Raw genomic sequence first — 15467 nt, 5'->3', positions numbered from 1 at the left:
TTCAGTCATGCCCTACTCTCTGTGACCCTTTTAGGATTTTCTTGGCAAAGCTACTGGAGTACTTTGCTATTTCCTTCTTTTCAAGGCAAAGAGGGTTAAGTGACTTACCCAGGGTCACACCACTAGTCCTAGATCAGATTTGAACCCACAAAGATGAGTCTTCCTGACTTCGGGCCCAGCACTCTGTCCTTCTTGATACCCCATTCCATAATAGGAAGGACCTAAATTATTTGCTCAGAATCACTCAGCAACATTTCTGTAGTGTCATCTTTCTGTGTAATAAGGCACCACACGGCTTTGATTTCATTAATAATAAAAGCCTACATTTCCAAAACACTGCGTATGTTATCTCATTTGTTTTTTACAACCGTCCAGGGTATGTAATGTGAGTACTGCCACCCCCATTTTACAGATGAAGAAACAAGCTCAGAGAGGAGGGATTTTGTCCAAGGTCACAAAACTAGAGAGACACCAAGGCCAGATTAGAGATTGCAGGTCTCATGAATCCATGTCGAGTGGTATTTCTGCTGTATTAGGTAAGGTGCACGTATACATGGTTGTGTTTGTGTATGTATATGTGTATATATAAATATATATCTAAGTAGATATAGAGATGTATATATGTTGGCTCTACCGATCTCATGTGATATATATATATACATACTGCCAGATCTGTAAAATGTTTCAGGAGCCCCAGAAACAGGCAACTAGGTGGCGCTGCAATGGATAGAGCACTGGGCCTGGAGTTAGGAAGACTCATCTTTGTGAGTTCAAATCCAGTGACCCTGGTCAAGTCACTTCACCCTGTTTGCCTCAGTTTCCTCCTCTGTAAAATGAGCCAGGAAAAAGAAATGGCAAACCACTCCAGTCTCTTTGCCCAGAAAACCCGAAGTAGAGTGGAGAAGAGTTGGACGTGACTGAACAACAGTACCAGAAAGAGTGACCTCAAAGAGGCCATACGGTCTTAGAGGCCCTCTTGTATAGCAGAAAGAGTTGGAGTTGGTAGATATGAGTTTGAGTTCAGGATCTGCCACTTATTAATTTTATGTTCATTGAGTTGGCTAGATAATAAATATCAAAGATCTCTTTCTCCTATAATGTTCTGGCTTTTGTTTTTGGGTTTTTGCTTGTTGGTTTTTTTTTTTTAACGTTCTAAGCTCCCTTCTAGCTCTGGTATTCTGTCATCCATGTTCTGTGTCCTAGTGTCCAATACTAAAACTTTATGATCTCATAGCAGTTCGTACTCCTCTTAAACAATTCTATTCTAATTTGTACTATACATACTGTGTATGTATCTTATTTCCCCTACTAGATTATAAACGCCTTCTGAGGGAAGCCACCATGTCTTAGAGGTGCTCAATAAATGCCTTTTGAATTGAATTAAACTGAAATGCTCTCTCTCAAAGCCACAAACCCCTGGCAAAATTGCATGGAACCATTGACCCAGAGATTTTTAGTCCTAATTGATGGTTATTCTTTCTGCTCTTCAAAAGAAGAAAAATGTCCTATTTTGCAGAAGAGGGTACTTAGGGACAAGAGAGATGTAAAGTGGTTAGTTAGTTCAAGGTCACATAGCAGGATAAAAAGAAAGTCAAAAACAGACCCAATATTACCTTTCCTTGGTGCTAGCCCGGGGCCAAAGGCGGACAGACAGGTTCCCTGAAAACTGAATTGGGGGAACGACTGCATGTGTATGTGCAGGCCCTGGTCTGCAGGAGTACTCAGAACCTATGTATGCTTCCTATGTGTAGCATCCTCATTAGCTCATCATAGAAACCTTTTGTTCTCCAGGTCAGAGACTTGGGCCTGGGGGAGGCATTAAAACATAGGATGTCTGGAATGAGGGTGAAAGAGAACACAGAATGTTAGAGTTGGTCAGGGCCTTAGAGCTCATGTAGACCAGCCTTGTTATTCTACTAATGAAGAAATTCAGGGATCCTGGGCAAGTTTCCTGTACTTATAATAATAGACTTTTAAGCTATAGCTTTTCTACCAATTCAAGGGCAGCTAGGTGGCACAGTGGATAGAGTGCTGGGCCTGGAGTCCAGAGGACCTGTGTTCAAATCCATCCTCAGACACTTACTAACTGTGATCCTGGGCAAGTCACTTAATTCTGGTTACTTCAGTTTCCTCATCTATAAAATGAACTGGAGAAGAAAATGGAAAACCACTCCAGTATCTTTGCCAAGAAAACCCCAAATGGGGCCACAGAGAGTTGGACATGACTAAAAACAATGGAACGCACAATTCCTACCACTTCGTATTATCTATAGACGAATAATCAATTTCCATAGCACGTTATATACCTTTCTAACAGTTTTAATATCTATTATCTCATCGGGTCCTCGTTGGATCCTTACAACAATGATGCCCAGCTGTAGCCAATAAATGTCTTCCCCTCCATTTGTGTATAATAAAACCTATAAAATTTTACCCATCATTCAAAGAATCCCAGATCAGATGCCAAATTCTCGGTGAAGATTTCCCTAATCCAGATGTAAGTCATCTTTTCTTCCTCTGAAATGTATAGCACTTTGTAAAAATATATAGCATTTATTAGTATCATAATAAATGTATGCCTTGTATCATAATTATGTGTATCTGTGTGCTTGTTTCTTCCAACTAGATTCTAAATCCCTCTAAAAATAAGAATTATCTCCAATACAACTTTGTAGCTCCCAAAATATATGTCACAGTACCTTAGATTTGTTGAACAAATCTTTATTAAGGGCTTATTGTGTGGACATTCCACAAATTTTTGTTGAATGAAGGACTGATGTGTGTACTATGTGACTAGATAAACTGTGTCTTAGAGAGGCTAAGTGATTTGGTCAGGATCACACCAAATTAAAACTAGAACCTGGGTCTCTTGAGTCCTAGGCCATTGCTCTTTCTCTCATACCAATGCTATTGGCTGTTTGCCTACCATATGCAGTACTGTGTGGGCTAGGCACTAACCCAAAATACAGTGAAGGCCTTATCTACCAGAAGCTCAACATTTAGTTGGGCAAACAAGACAATGGGTTGGGCTGGATAATCTCCAGGATCCCTTATAGCTGTAATGGTCTACGATGGTACAAAGGAGGGCAAATGCCTAATTAGAACACCTTTGGGAATCTAGCAATTGGTCAGCAAACACAAATACTACCAGAATAATGTTTGGTTTTATGGATACTGTATGTTCAAACAGAAATAACTTTGTCCAGGGATCCTCTGACTATTAGTATCAAGTGAAACGAAACAAGGTGAGATCTTCCCAGCAGAGGCATTTGCCATTATCACAGAAGACTTCCATTGCAGAGTCCACATTGAAGAGGGAGACCCTATAGATGATGAAGTTCCCCAGGTGCTAATTAAATTAAGTTCTTCATTGTGCTAATTAAATAAAACTTTGGAATTTTGCAAAGCTTCCTAAATGAGATTGTTGTTGTGTCATTTTTTACTTGTGCCAAACTGTTCATGACCCCATTTGGGGTTTTCTGGGCAAAGATACTGGGGTAGTTTGCCATTTCCTTCTCCAGCTCATTTTACAGGTGAGGAACTGAGACAAACACGGTTAAATAACTTGCCCAGGGTCACACAGCTAGTAAGTGTCTGAGGACAGACTTGAACTCATGAAGATGAGTCTTCCTGACTCCAAGCACAGTGCTGTATCTACTGCCCCACCTAGCTGCCCTTCAAATGAATTTAATAATCAATTTAATAATTTATATTAATCAAGTTGTAATTATATTAATTAATAAATATAATCACTTCAACTTCACTAGCCACACTAGGAAAAACCTAGTAGATGAAGCAAGACAACTAGACAAACAAGTTCTCTGAGGGCTGGGACCTGTCTTATCACCCCTTTTTTGGTTTCATTCTCTATACTTAACAAGTACTTCACTTATTCAATAATCTATATTTTAAGGCAGAGCTGTCCAAAATACGGCCCGTGGTGCTGCATGCCGCCCGCAATGTGGTTTTAATTTTGACGAGGGAAAAAATAAAATAAAATTTTCAGGGAATGCATGTTAGATTTTTTAATTCCATCACTAATTAATAATCTCGTTGATGTTAGTTTTCTTTGATGTTTTTAAGCAGTATTATAGACGGAACATATCTCAGGGAATTTTCAAGCAATCTGTGGGATGCGTTAGGTCTATGTGATGCAGACTAGTCAGTATGCACCTACTTTTATACTGTTGTGTTGTCGCTTTGTTGTTTGGTGTTTGCTTTTGCGCTTTGCGCCTTTGCCTGTCGTATTGATGACACACGTTCTCCTGCTTTCTATTAGTGTATTGTATTTTTTATTCTGGGTGTGGCCCTTGAATAATTATCTTATTTTAGTGCAGCCCTAAGATAACCTAAGGTTAGACAGCCCTGTTCTAAGGTCATTTCTAGCTGTATAGTCTGGGTTCTAAAGTCCCTTCCAGTTTTGACATTCTGTTGCATATCCTGTTTTTAAAGGGCTGATCCCTTCTGCCAAAAGACTTGGACTTTTTATGATCAGCTGAGTTGAAGAACATAAACCCCATAGTAAGGAAATCAACCAGTCAGCCATGAATTATCTCAAATTCAACGTGTCTAAAACAAAACTCATTATCTTTCCCCTCTTAAGTCTTCTTTCTTCCAAACTCACCTGTCCAGGGCACCACCATCCTATCTTCCCAGTCACTCTTCACTCCCACTCATTCCAAATATGTAATCTGTTGCCAGATCTTGTGGTATCTACCTTTACAATATCTCTCCTCTCTCTCTCTTTTCGCACACACCCACCACCCTGGTACTAGCCCTCACCACCCTGAGCATGGACTATTGCAATAACCTGCTGGTTGGTTTTCCTGTCTCAAGTCCCTGTCCACTCCAGTCCATTCTCCACTCAGCTACCAGTGATCTCTCTAAAGTAGAGGTCCAACTTTGTCACACACACACACAACCACACACAAGCACCCAGTCAATAAACTCCAGTGACTCCCTACTTCCTCCAGCACAAAGATAAAATCTGTTTGGCTTTTTTAAACCCCTTTACAGCCTGGCTCCTTCCTGCCTTTCCAGTCTTCTTACACTTTTCTCTCCTCAGTGTACTCTATAATCTGGCAACCTTGGTCTTCTTACACAAAACCCTCCTCTCCTGACTCTACATTTTTACTCTCTGGCCCCCATGCTTGGAATGCCCTTTCCTCACTTCTTCCTTCTAGTTTCCTTGGCTTTGTTGAAGGCTCACCTTCTGTATGAGGCTTTTCCTGATCCCCTTCCATACTACTGGTACATTCCCTCTGAGATTACTTCCCATTTACACTCTATAATATCTTGTATGTACATAGTTGTTTTTATATTATCTTCTCTATTAAAATGGCAGCTCCTTAAAGAGGGGACCATGTTTTTCTCTGTCTTTTTATCCCTAGGCTTAGCATAATATCTGGTACTTAATACATGCTTTTTTATTGAATTAACAAAAAAAAAGTGATTGCTCTCTAGGAAATTGAAGAGGAGGGATTCAGGGGAAAATTTAGGTGATAGAAAAATGAAACCTCAATAAAAGTATTTTAATAAAACCACATAATGAAGATACTAATTGAATTGATTGAATCAAGCAATGAGCATTTATTAAGTACTTATTACACGCCAGGCTCTATACTAGGCACTGGACACACAAAGATGAAAATCATTACTACCTTCTATAAAGACTGACTGTTGTCTAGATTATAATATAAATTTGGATAGACAATCTCTAAAACTTGCCATCTATACATATATATCTTGGACAGAAATGGCAAATGGACAATGAGCTGGGCCCAGAATTGAACAAGAGGAGGAGAATGGGATAGACCATCACTGGAAAATTATCTACTGCTTTTAGAGACCCCAGTTTTCCCTGAAACTAAGGCCATTTTAAAAATATCCTTATTCTTCTGATGAAGTAGTATGGCTATAAGTTGTAGAATACCAAAGACCAAAGTCTCCAAAGTGCTGAAGTCAAGGATCGCCCAAAGGGGTAAGCAGGGTTCCAACACATTAAGAATGAGGAATAATTAGTAAAGGATATCATATATGAACTGACAGAGTGAGATGAACAGAATGGGGAGAATAATTTGTAGACAGTAATATGATAAAGACAAACAGCTTTGAAATAATTAGGAATTCTGATCAATGTTGGAGAAGGAAAGGGCAAACTACTCTGGTATCTTTGCCAAGGAAACCTCATGGATAGTATTAGCATGCTTTGGTCCATGAGGTCATGAAGAGTCAGATATGATTCAACAATTGATGAGCGTAATGACGAACCACAATTCCAGAAGACTCACGATAAAACATGTCATCTGCCTCCTAATAGAGAGATGGAAGACTCAGAGTGAAGAGTGGAACAAATCTTTTTGAACATGGCCAACGTGGGAATTTTTTTTTTTTGCCCAACTCTATACATCAGTAACAGGGATTTTGTTTTTCTTTTGTTCTTAACCAGGGTGGGGTTGGCGAAGAGGAGAAAGAGAAGGTGGACTTTTGCTGATTGAAAAAAATCAAATATAATTTAAAGAAGAAAAGAGACGGGTATAGAAAGAAAAAATGAACCAGTCATATAGCAAGAGAAAGGGACAACTGAAAGCTAGCCCAGTTGTCACATTGTTATCTGTACAATATCAAGAGATCTAGAGTAAAGCCCTTGGCCCATTTACAGACCCCTCCAGTGGCAGATTTATGGGAGGACATGGATAAGGATTACATAGGATGGGTAGGTATGGATGAACTGCTTTTCATTGTTTGTGAAAGTGCCCATGTCGGTGAGATCACAGATCCAATGGAACATTGGCATATCTTCCAAAAAAAAAAAAACCACTGGAGAACAGACTTCAAGGAAGGAAGGGACAGTATCCAAGAAGTTTGGTGCAGTGGAAAGAACCCTAGACTAGGGATCAGAAGACATCATGTTGGGAAAGCCCCTTCTCCCTGGGCCTTAATCTTCTCTGAAAAAGAATGGTTTGGGAAAACTGGGGTTTTATGGCCCCTGTCAGTTTTAGCATGGAATCATAGAATTATAGATTTGAAGCTGGAAGACTTGGCAGCCAGTATTCCAATCTCCTCATTGTAGAGATAAGAAAACTAGGCTTACAGAGGTTAACTGACTCTCTCAAAGGTCACTATGTGCTATATTCTAAGGTTCCTTCCAATTCTGATATTTTTGATTTTATGAGTCTTGTGTTGGAAAGTGAAGAGATCCCTATACCTTCAATAAATGACCATGTCTTTTCTGTTAGCCAGTGCATGTCTTTACAACACCACCTCAGTTTTCTCATCTGTAAAAATAGCTGGAGAAAGAAATAGCAGACCAATCTAGTAACTTTGCCCAGAAAACCCCAAATGGGGTCACAAAGAGTTGGACACAATTGAAAAAGGACTCCATAACAAAGGACCAGCTTTAAATGCTCTGATACTCTATGGGGTCAGAGCTGGAGGAGGCCTTGTAACACAGAAAGTCAAAATTGAAGAGACCAATGAAGCCAATCCCAGAACATATTTTAGTTAGAAGAAAGAAGAGAGATAGACTATCACATCTGGAGAGAATCACTGAGGTCATCTTGTCTAATCTTAATTAATTAAACCCTTTACAGATGAAGAAATCTTCTGATTTCACTCTTTTATCCATCTGTCTCAAAGCCCTTTGGAAATATGAGTTTATTTCTACAACAAACTACCTTAACTAGAGCAGCTTAGGGGGTCACCTCCTGCAGATGGTTTTTCTTTACCCTCCCCACCCCCAACCTTCCATTTTTAGTTTATTCCCCCTCTTAAAATAACTTATTACTTCTGTATTTTCCTACTGTTCTCCTTCAGTAAGTTGTAAGCTCCTTAAGGACAGAGACTGGTTTATTTTTTAATTTTGGGTCCTTAGCTCCTAACATATTGTCCTGCATATAGTAGATGCTTAATGTTTGTCACTGGATTTTATTGGAAGAGAGGGGAGCAGTAGGGAAGGGTAGTAGGGCAGAGATAAAGATGCAAGAAAGGAAAAAGTATCAATGAAACGCTTAAAAATACACAAAAGAGAGTGGAAGGAAGTTTATAGGGCATAATATGAAAGAAGGTCAGTGTCGGTGCTTCCATGTTAAATCCGTGAAGCTGTACATGGTAAATTCATATTTGCACATGCAAGCCTCTTTCTTTGCCTTTCACACATGCCCCATTGGTGTCGAAGGCACTGCCATCCTCCCAGCCACTGGCTCCCAACCTCAAGGTTATCCTTAATTCCTCATTTGCATTCACCCTACATATCCAATCTGTTGCCAAATCTTGTGGTTTCTACCTTGATCTCTCCTTTACTGCCCCTTCTTTCCACTCATACAGCCACCACTCTGGGGCAGACTCTCATCCCTTCACACATGGACTATTTCGTAACCAGCCAGTTGGTCTCCCTGTCTCAAACCTCTTTCTCCAATCCAGTTCATTCACCATTGATTTTCCTAAAGCATAAGTCTGCCCGTGTCACACACCCCAACCTGCCCCCATCCCCCATTCAATAAACTCCAGGGTCTCTTTGTTACTCCCAGGATCAAATATTTTAAAATCCTCTATTTGGCTTTGAAGGCCCTTCCTACCTTTCTAGCCTTCTTAAATTTTACTCCTCTCTGTGTACTTTACAATCCAACAACACCTGCCTTCTTGCTCTTCCTTGAAAAAAAAATCCCTCACTCTCCTGACTCTGGACCTTCACTTCTCTGTTTCCCATGCCCAGAATGCCCTCTCTTCACCTTCACTTTGGCTTTCCTTCAAGACTCGGCTCAAATTCCACCTTCTGCAGGAGATCTTTCCCAATCCCTCCTACTGCTAGTACATTCCCTCTGAGATTATTGCCTGTTTACACTCTATAATATCTTGTATTTACATAGTTGGTTTTATAGTATCTTCTCTATTAGAATGGGAGCTCCTTGAGGACAGGGAATGTGTTTTTACCTTTCTTTGTATCGCTGAGGCTTAGCACAACGTCCAGCACACAGTAAGCACTTAATAAATGCTCATTGTCATGCCGGAAGGGAAGGTGGCCTTATTTGCTTATTGTGACCATGATCATAGCAATGTTCAGTTTTTTTTTATGACTGTCAAAGTTATAATTTTAAAATATTTTTTAAAATTACAATAAATATTTGTTCAATTTAATTGAATGTGACTATAAACAAATCAGTTCACCTTTCTGGGCCTGTTTCCTCTTCCACTGCAAAATTGGGAAGATACCAATCCCTGAACATGTATATGGTGAAGATCCAATTAAATCATAGAATTATAGAATATTAAGGGTGGAATAGATTTAAGATAACAAATACTAAACCACTTTGATTTACATAAATGGTTATCTAAATGTAAGAGAGTTCTGTTACCATGTTAGAAGAATCCTAGTCAAATAACATTAACCTCTCGTATTTTAGATCTTAGGATCATTTGTATAATACTTTACAATTTACAAAATACTTTCCCATGTTTTTTGAGATAATGTATGAGTGGCTGGTTGGAAAAGAGTAGTGGATTTGGAGTTTAGAAATCCTAGATCTGCCACCTACTATCTGTAAGGCAAGTCACTTCTCTGGGTCTCGGTTTCCTCATTTATAAAGTGAGGGAGTTAAACTAAATGATCTGTTAAGACCCTTTCCTACTCCAAATCCTGTAATCATCACAACCTGTAAGGTAGGTAGTGAAAATATAATTATCTCCCAGGGATATAACCTGCCTGAGACAAATGGGACTTTACCCCAGGATGCTGACACCCAGGGCACCATACTTCTCTACAGTGACCACTGTTCCAGGCCTCTGCATACGTGAAGCACAACCGCCCTAGGGCCCACCTGCCCAACCCCTAAGGCATAGGCCTGACTTTCTGGGGGACAGGCCACCGTCCCTCCCAACATGACTGTTCATGGCTGTTATCTGTACCATTGACACTTCCCTTCCTCTTCTCCCCCTCCTCCATTTGAAATGAATTTGCTCCAGGCTCAGGAATTCCTAGCTACTGTTTGCTTTGCTGTCCCTGTATTATAGGAGAAGAAACTGAGACTCGTAAAGGGATTGTGATTGTCTGGACTTGAACAATGAACTCAGTCTATTTGCCAAATCATGCCTTTCAGATGTTTGTTGTTCTTCTTTAAACATCTAAGCAAAAAATTTTAAAGTGTTTGATTACAATTCTAGACAAATAGGAATAATGGTAGGGTGGAGGTGAGGGGGAATGGAGGGACAGAAGGAAGAGAGATGGTTTGGATAATTTCTATAATCTTGGTTTATCTTTTTTTTTAATCATACAATCGTCACTTCTCTGATTTTACCTCTTTGAAAAAAGTCTGAGGAAATGAACTAGAGAAGACCTGGTTGATGGGGTATTCAGACTTTGAACTTTAGTAAGAAATTTGCTGACTGAAGCTAGCTAATGGAAGAATTGGAGGAAGAGCCAATAACTTTTCTTCTCTTCTTTCCTTTGCCTGAAATATCATTTCTGATAAGAATTTTCTCCCAGATTAGCTCACTGGGTCCTCAGAAGTCCCTCACTAGTCTTGATATCAAAGCTTTTTTCTGTTTTACGCCAGAGATCTTGAACCCTGCTAGCATAGCCCTCAGAATCCCAGGATCACCTTCACAGCACCATGAGTCACTGGAGGGAGACTATTGTGCAATTAAGTCCTTGAACTACTGTAGTAGAGTCTTTCTTTGACCCACAATCCCCTGAGAGAGGCAAGGGCAGGATGGGTGCTAGACTTAAGAGTCAGGAACACCTGGTTCAAGTCCTACTTCAGACATTTATTAATTCTGTAATGACCCTGGAAAAGTTATTTAATGGATTTGTGCCTCAGGTACCTGATTGGTAACATTAAGGGGTTGGGATCAATGGCCTCTAAGGTTTTTTTTAATCTCTAAATATATGATCCTATGCTCTCCATTTGACAGGTGAGGAAACAGACCCAGAGAGAGACCTTCAGTGGTATAAGATTATATAGGAAATTGGTAGTAGAGAAAGGGTTTATTATTTCTAGTTTAGAAATAGGTAAACTGAGGCCCAGAGAGATGAAGTGACACATACAACTAATTAGTAGCAGAGCTGGAATTAAAACCCAATTGTCCTGGCTCAAGGACCAGTACCTGTTCCACTATCTCGCCAGTCTCTCTCCTAGGAATAATCACTAGGATACCAACAAATGGAAACTAAGTCTTTCCATTGGCAAACATTCCTTCCTTGGAGAATTGTGGCATAGTGCAAAGAGCCCTGGACTTGGAATTGGATGATCTAAATGTGACTACTGGCTCTGCCATGTACTCAGTGTGTGTCCTTGGGTAAGTCCTCTAGAGTCTCTAGGCCTCAATGAGAAGAGCTGGATTCTAAGGTTCCTTCCAGCTCTGATATTCTGTGACCATTCAAAAGAACTTGAAAGGGGCTGGGGAAGTCACACAGGCCTGGGTAGTAGGGAAGAGAGGATGTAGGTCTTTGATCCCTGGAGAGAGCTCCTTAGCTCCAAAGCTTGCTCTCTTAGGCTGATAAAAATGGATCAGCATGAAAAGGAGCCCAGGAAATGGAGCAGAAACTGTCATGCTAGAACTAGGCCTGAGGGCACTAGGACCTAGGCAGAACCGAGTCTTGGTTTAGAACCCCAAGCAACCAAACTATGGTGGATGCTATTTTGATCACACCTTCACAGTCCAGATCCTCAAACCATGGTGTCACAAAGGCCTACCCCTCTTAGAGCAGTGAATGAAATTATCAGAAAGCTATGACTCTACCTTTTCCCTCTGAGCCCCAGAGAAAGACAGCTAAGGCTGCTTAACCTGGGTCTGTTGCCAAGTGGTCTATGAATAGCTTTCAGAGGCTATGTGGATTTGGATGGGGAAAAAAAAATATGTCTTTATTTTCACTAACTTTAGCATTTCCTTCAATTATTTTAAACCATTATTCTGAGAAGGGGTACACAGATTTCACTAGACTGCCACAGGAGTCTATGACATCAAAAAAAGTTAATTAAAGACCCCCTGTACCTCATATATCTTGATGCCTTCTCTTTATCAATCTCTGTGCTGTCTTGTTTTATGCCCGCTTTATTGATTACTGATAATAAATTTTATAAATTTATCTTCCTTTATTGATAATTCATTTACAGTTCAATGATTTTAAATAAGCCTAATGAACGATTGTTATATCTTTGCGGCCACACCCACATAGATTTATTGCAAGGATCATTGTAAAACAGAACTGTGATTCTCATTGTTAAAAAGCCCCTTATGTTCATTATGTCTTTTGATCCTCACAACAGCTCAATGTGGTTGGTTATTATTGGCCCCACTTGAAACAAGGGGAAACCGAAACTCAGAGGGGACTTGGCTTGCAATCGTGTACCTCCAAAATGGCAGAAAACAGCACTTGAACCTAGGCCTTCTGGTTCTCAGTCCAGTGTCTTTTCCACGACATCATAATGCCATCCTCTACTAGACACCGGATGGAAGTCAGGCTCCCTAGTCCTTGTTCCCCCTTTCTTAGTTACTTGTCACCTTGGAATTGATGCATGCCAGCTAGGGAGGTACTGGATTCTCAGTGTGGGAGGGCAAAAGATGGGTTGTTTCTCTGGGTATGAGAACAACCTTGTCTGAGTTTCTGAGAGAGTTAACAATCCTAAACCCAGGTGCTTCCCTCTTTGGTTGAAAGTGCTTTGCTTTGCTGATATCAGAAGCTTAAGGGAAGAAAAAGGAAAACTTCTGAATTTATGATGAGGGCAGAAAGTATTGCTGTTTCAGGCCCACAGGCTTCAGTGTGTGTGTGTGTGTGAGAGAGAGAGAGAGAGAGAGAGAGAGAGAGAGAGAGAGTGTGTGTGTGTGTGTGTGTGTGTGTGTGTGTGTAAGTTCACAGATGGGCTGTGGAGTTTCCTTCTGGTTCCCTGGCAATTGAAGAAGTTGTACCACCTATACTCTGAGGTCCCAAGAGAGTCCCCTGCTGTTGAACAAGAAGATGGAAGCCTAGAATGTTAGAGCTAGAAGGGAGCTCAGAGACCCTAGAGTCTGATTCTTTTGTGCTATGAGGGAATGCTAATGGCCAAAGTCACACTTAAAGTTCAGAATTTGTGTAGGTGAATTAACAAAGGCCATAAAGCTTGGTGAAAGTTGTATAGAGTCAGTAACCAAGCAAGGGATTCAAGACACTGACCCCAACCGGTTGCTTCCCATATTCTTCAGGGTTTGGCAAACTTCAGCCCAAGAGCCAAATCTGCATCCTGTATGACCCCTACCCTCCATTTTTGTGCCTTGTGAGTTAAGAATGCTTTCCCTCCACATTTTTAAATATAATAAAACTTTATTTTAAAATGTAAAAATCATTCTTAGCTGCTGGCTCTAAAAAAACAGGAAGCAGGTCAGAATTGGTCCTCAGGTATTATTTTTCCATCAGCAAATATGTACTATGGGGGGCAGCTAGGTGGTGCAGTGAGTAGAGCACCAGCCCTTGAGTCAGGAGGACCTGCGTGACCTCGACACTTGACACACTTATGAGCTGTGTGATCTTGGGCAAGTCACTTAACCCCAATTGCCCTGCCTTCGCCCCTCCAAAAACAAACAAACAAAAAACTAAATATATACTATGTACTGGAGTGACCTTGGGCAAGTCATATGCAGTCTCTAGGTTGCAGTCTCTTTATCAGTAAACTGAAGAGAGTCAACTAGGTCTCTAAGGTCTCTTTAAACTAACATTTTATATTCTGAATCAAATCCCTCCCAGTTGCATTATTCTGTGAGTCAGTCAACAAGCATTTATCAGGCACTGTGGTAAGCACTGGGGATCCAAAGAAAGGCAAAAAAGATAATCCTTGCCCTCAAGGAGCTCACAATCTAATGGGAGGGAGTCAACAAGAAAATAAATCGACAATACTTAACAGAGGGAAGGCACTAAAATTAAGAGGCATTAGGAAAGATTTCCTGTAGAAGGTAGGATTTTAATTGGCACTTAAAGGAAGCCAGAGAAGTCAGGAGGTAGAGATGAGGAGGGAGAGCATTCCTGGCATGGGGGATGGCCAAAGAAAATGTACAGAGTTGAGAGTTGGACTGTCTTGTAGGAGCAGCAAGGAGGTCAATGTCATGGAATCAAAGAGTACATGGGAGTTGGGAGGAGGTGAAAGGTGTAAGCAGAAGTGGAAGAAGGAGAGAACAGCAGTAGCCAGTACCTGGACATGTGATGGGATGGATAAAGGCAAAGAAGGCAGAAAGTCAAGAGCCTTGTGTCTTCTGTAATTTGGGGGTAGGTTTCCCATGAAAGCAGAGAACCCATCTCAACTGAGGCCTGATAAGGGACTCCTCTATTTCAGTCCTAGCAACCCGCCAGTAGTCATCGATATGTGCCAAAAGCACCTGGGCATGGCTCCTAATGCCCAACTCCTAACATCCAGAACTAGTCACACCTTCAGCAGGGCCATAGTCTCAGCTGAAAGACTGATCATCTGTCCTCACAGTCACTTAACCTGGCAGCTGATGTCCCCAGACTCACTAGAGAGGCTAGGGGCACAGAGGCAGAAGAAGGTCTCCTGAGTGTTGAGACACTTGCCATGGGGTACACATTTTTCCTCCCCAGCACATTCATGTAGATCTGTAGGGGAAGATATGGAATGGATAGGTCCCTTGAGCCCTGCACAGCCGTAGGGGTAGGTGCCAATGGATCTCTTTCTTTGTTGCCTATAGGGGGTTTAGTCACTAAAGTTCATTCCCCTTAATGTTCCCACACCCTTTCCCGAGTGACAGATATTTGTTAAGTGCTTACTGTGGGCAAGGCACATAGCACTGTGTTGGGTGCTGGGGATGCACAATTAAAAATACCCAAGAAACGGGGCTTGTTGGCCCTAGGGTGGAGGATAGAGGAAGAATCAGCCATCGAATGGTAAAGTCCAACAAACTGAGACCTGCCTGGGAAAGACCTTCGTCTAGAAAAGCCAAGGTCAGCCACTGCGTCCTGAGCTATCACCAGTTGTCTTGACCCTTGTCTTGCCACTGGATTTTGGTAATTCTGGAGGAGTGAGTGAGGCTGACAACTTTGCTCAACTGCCTCACTTAAATCCAATTCGTGAGCAAGTCAACACGTCACCCTCATGATGTCACTGCTCCTCTTCAAGAATGGAGAAGGAACAATAAGGTATAAGAATACTATAAAGGTAGGAGGTGGGCTAGGTTTTATGTTGGGGCTCTGTGTTGTAATGTTCTGTGTTTTAAGGTCCCTTCTAAACTATAATGTGTTCTGATGGTATAAGGCCTAGGCATAATCAATTGATTTGAAGTTGAAGGATCTTGGTCAAATACTCTTTCTGCCACATACTAGCTGTGTGTCCATGGGCAAACTACTGAATCTCTGGGCCTCAGTTTCTTCATCTAAATGTTAAAATCAATTCAACAAACACTTATTAAGCGCTATGTAAGATTGCTAGGGATACACATACAAAAATGAAATAGTTCTTGTGGGTGAAACAATATGTAAGTAAATACCAATA

This window comes from Trichosurus vulpecula, chromosome 3 (genome assembly GCF_011100635.1).
Source record: "Trichosurus vulpecula isolate mTriVul1 chromosome 3, mTriVul1.pri, whole genome shotgun sequence".
Taxonomy (NCBI): domain Eukaryota; kingdom Metazoa; phylum Chordata; class Mammalia; order Diprotodontia; family Phalangeridae; genus Trichosurus; species Trichosurus vulpecula.
Note: the sequence above shows the minus strand (reverse complement) of the source record.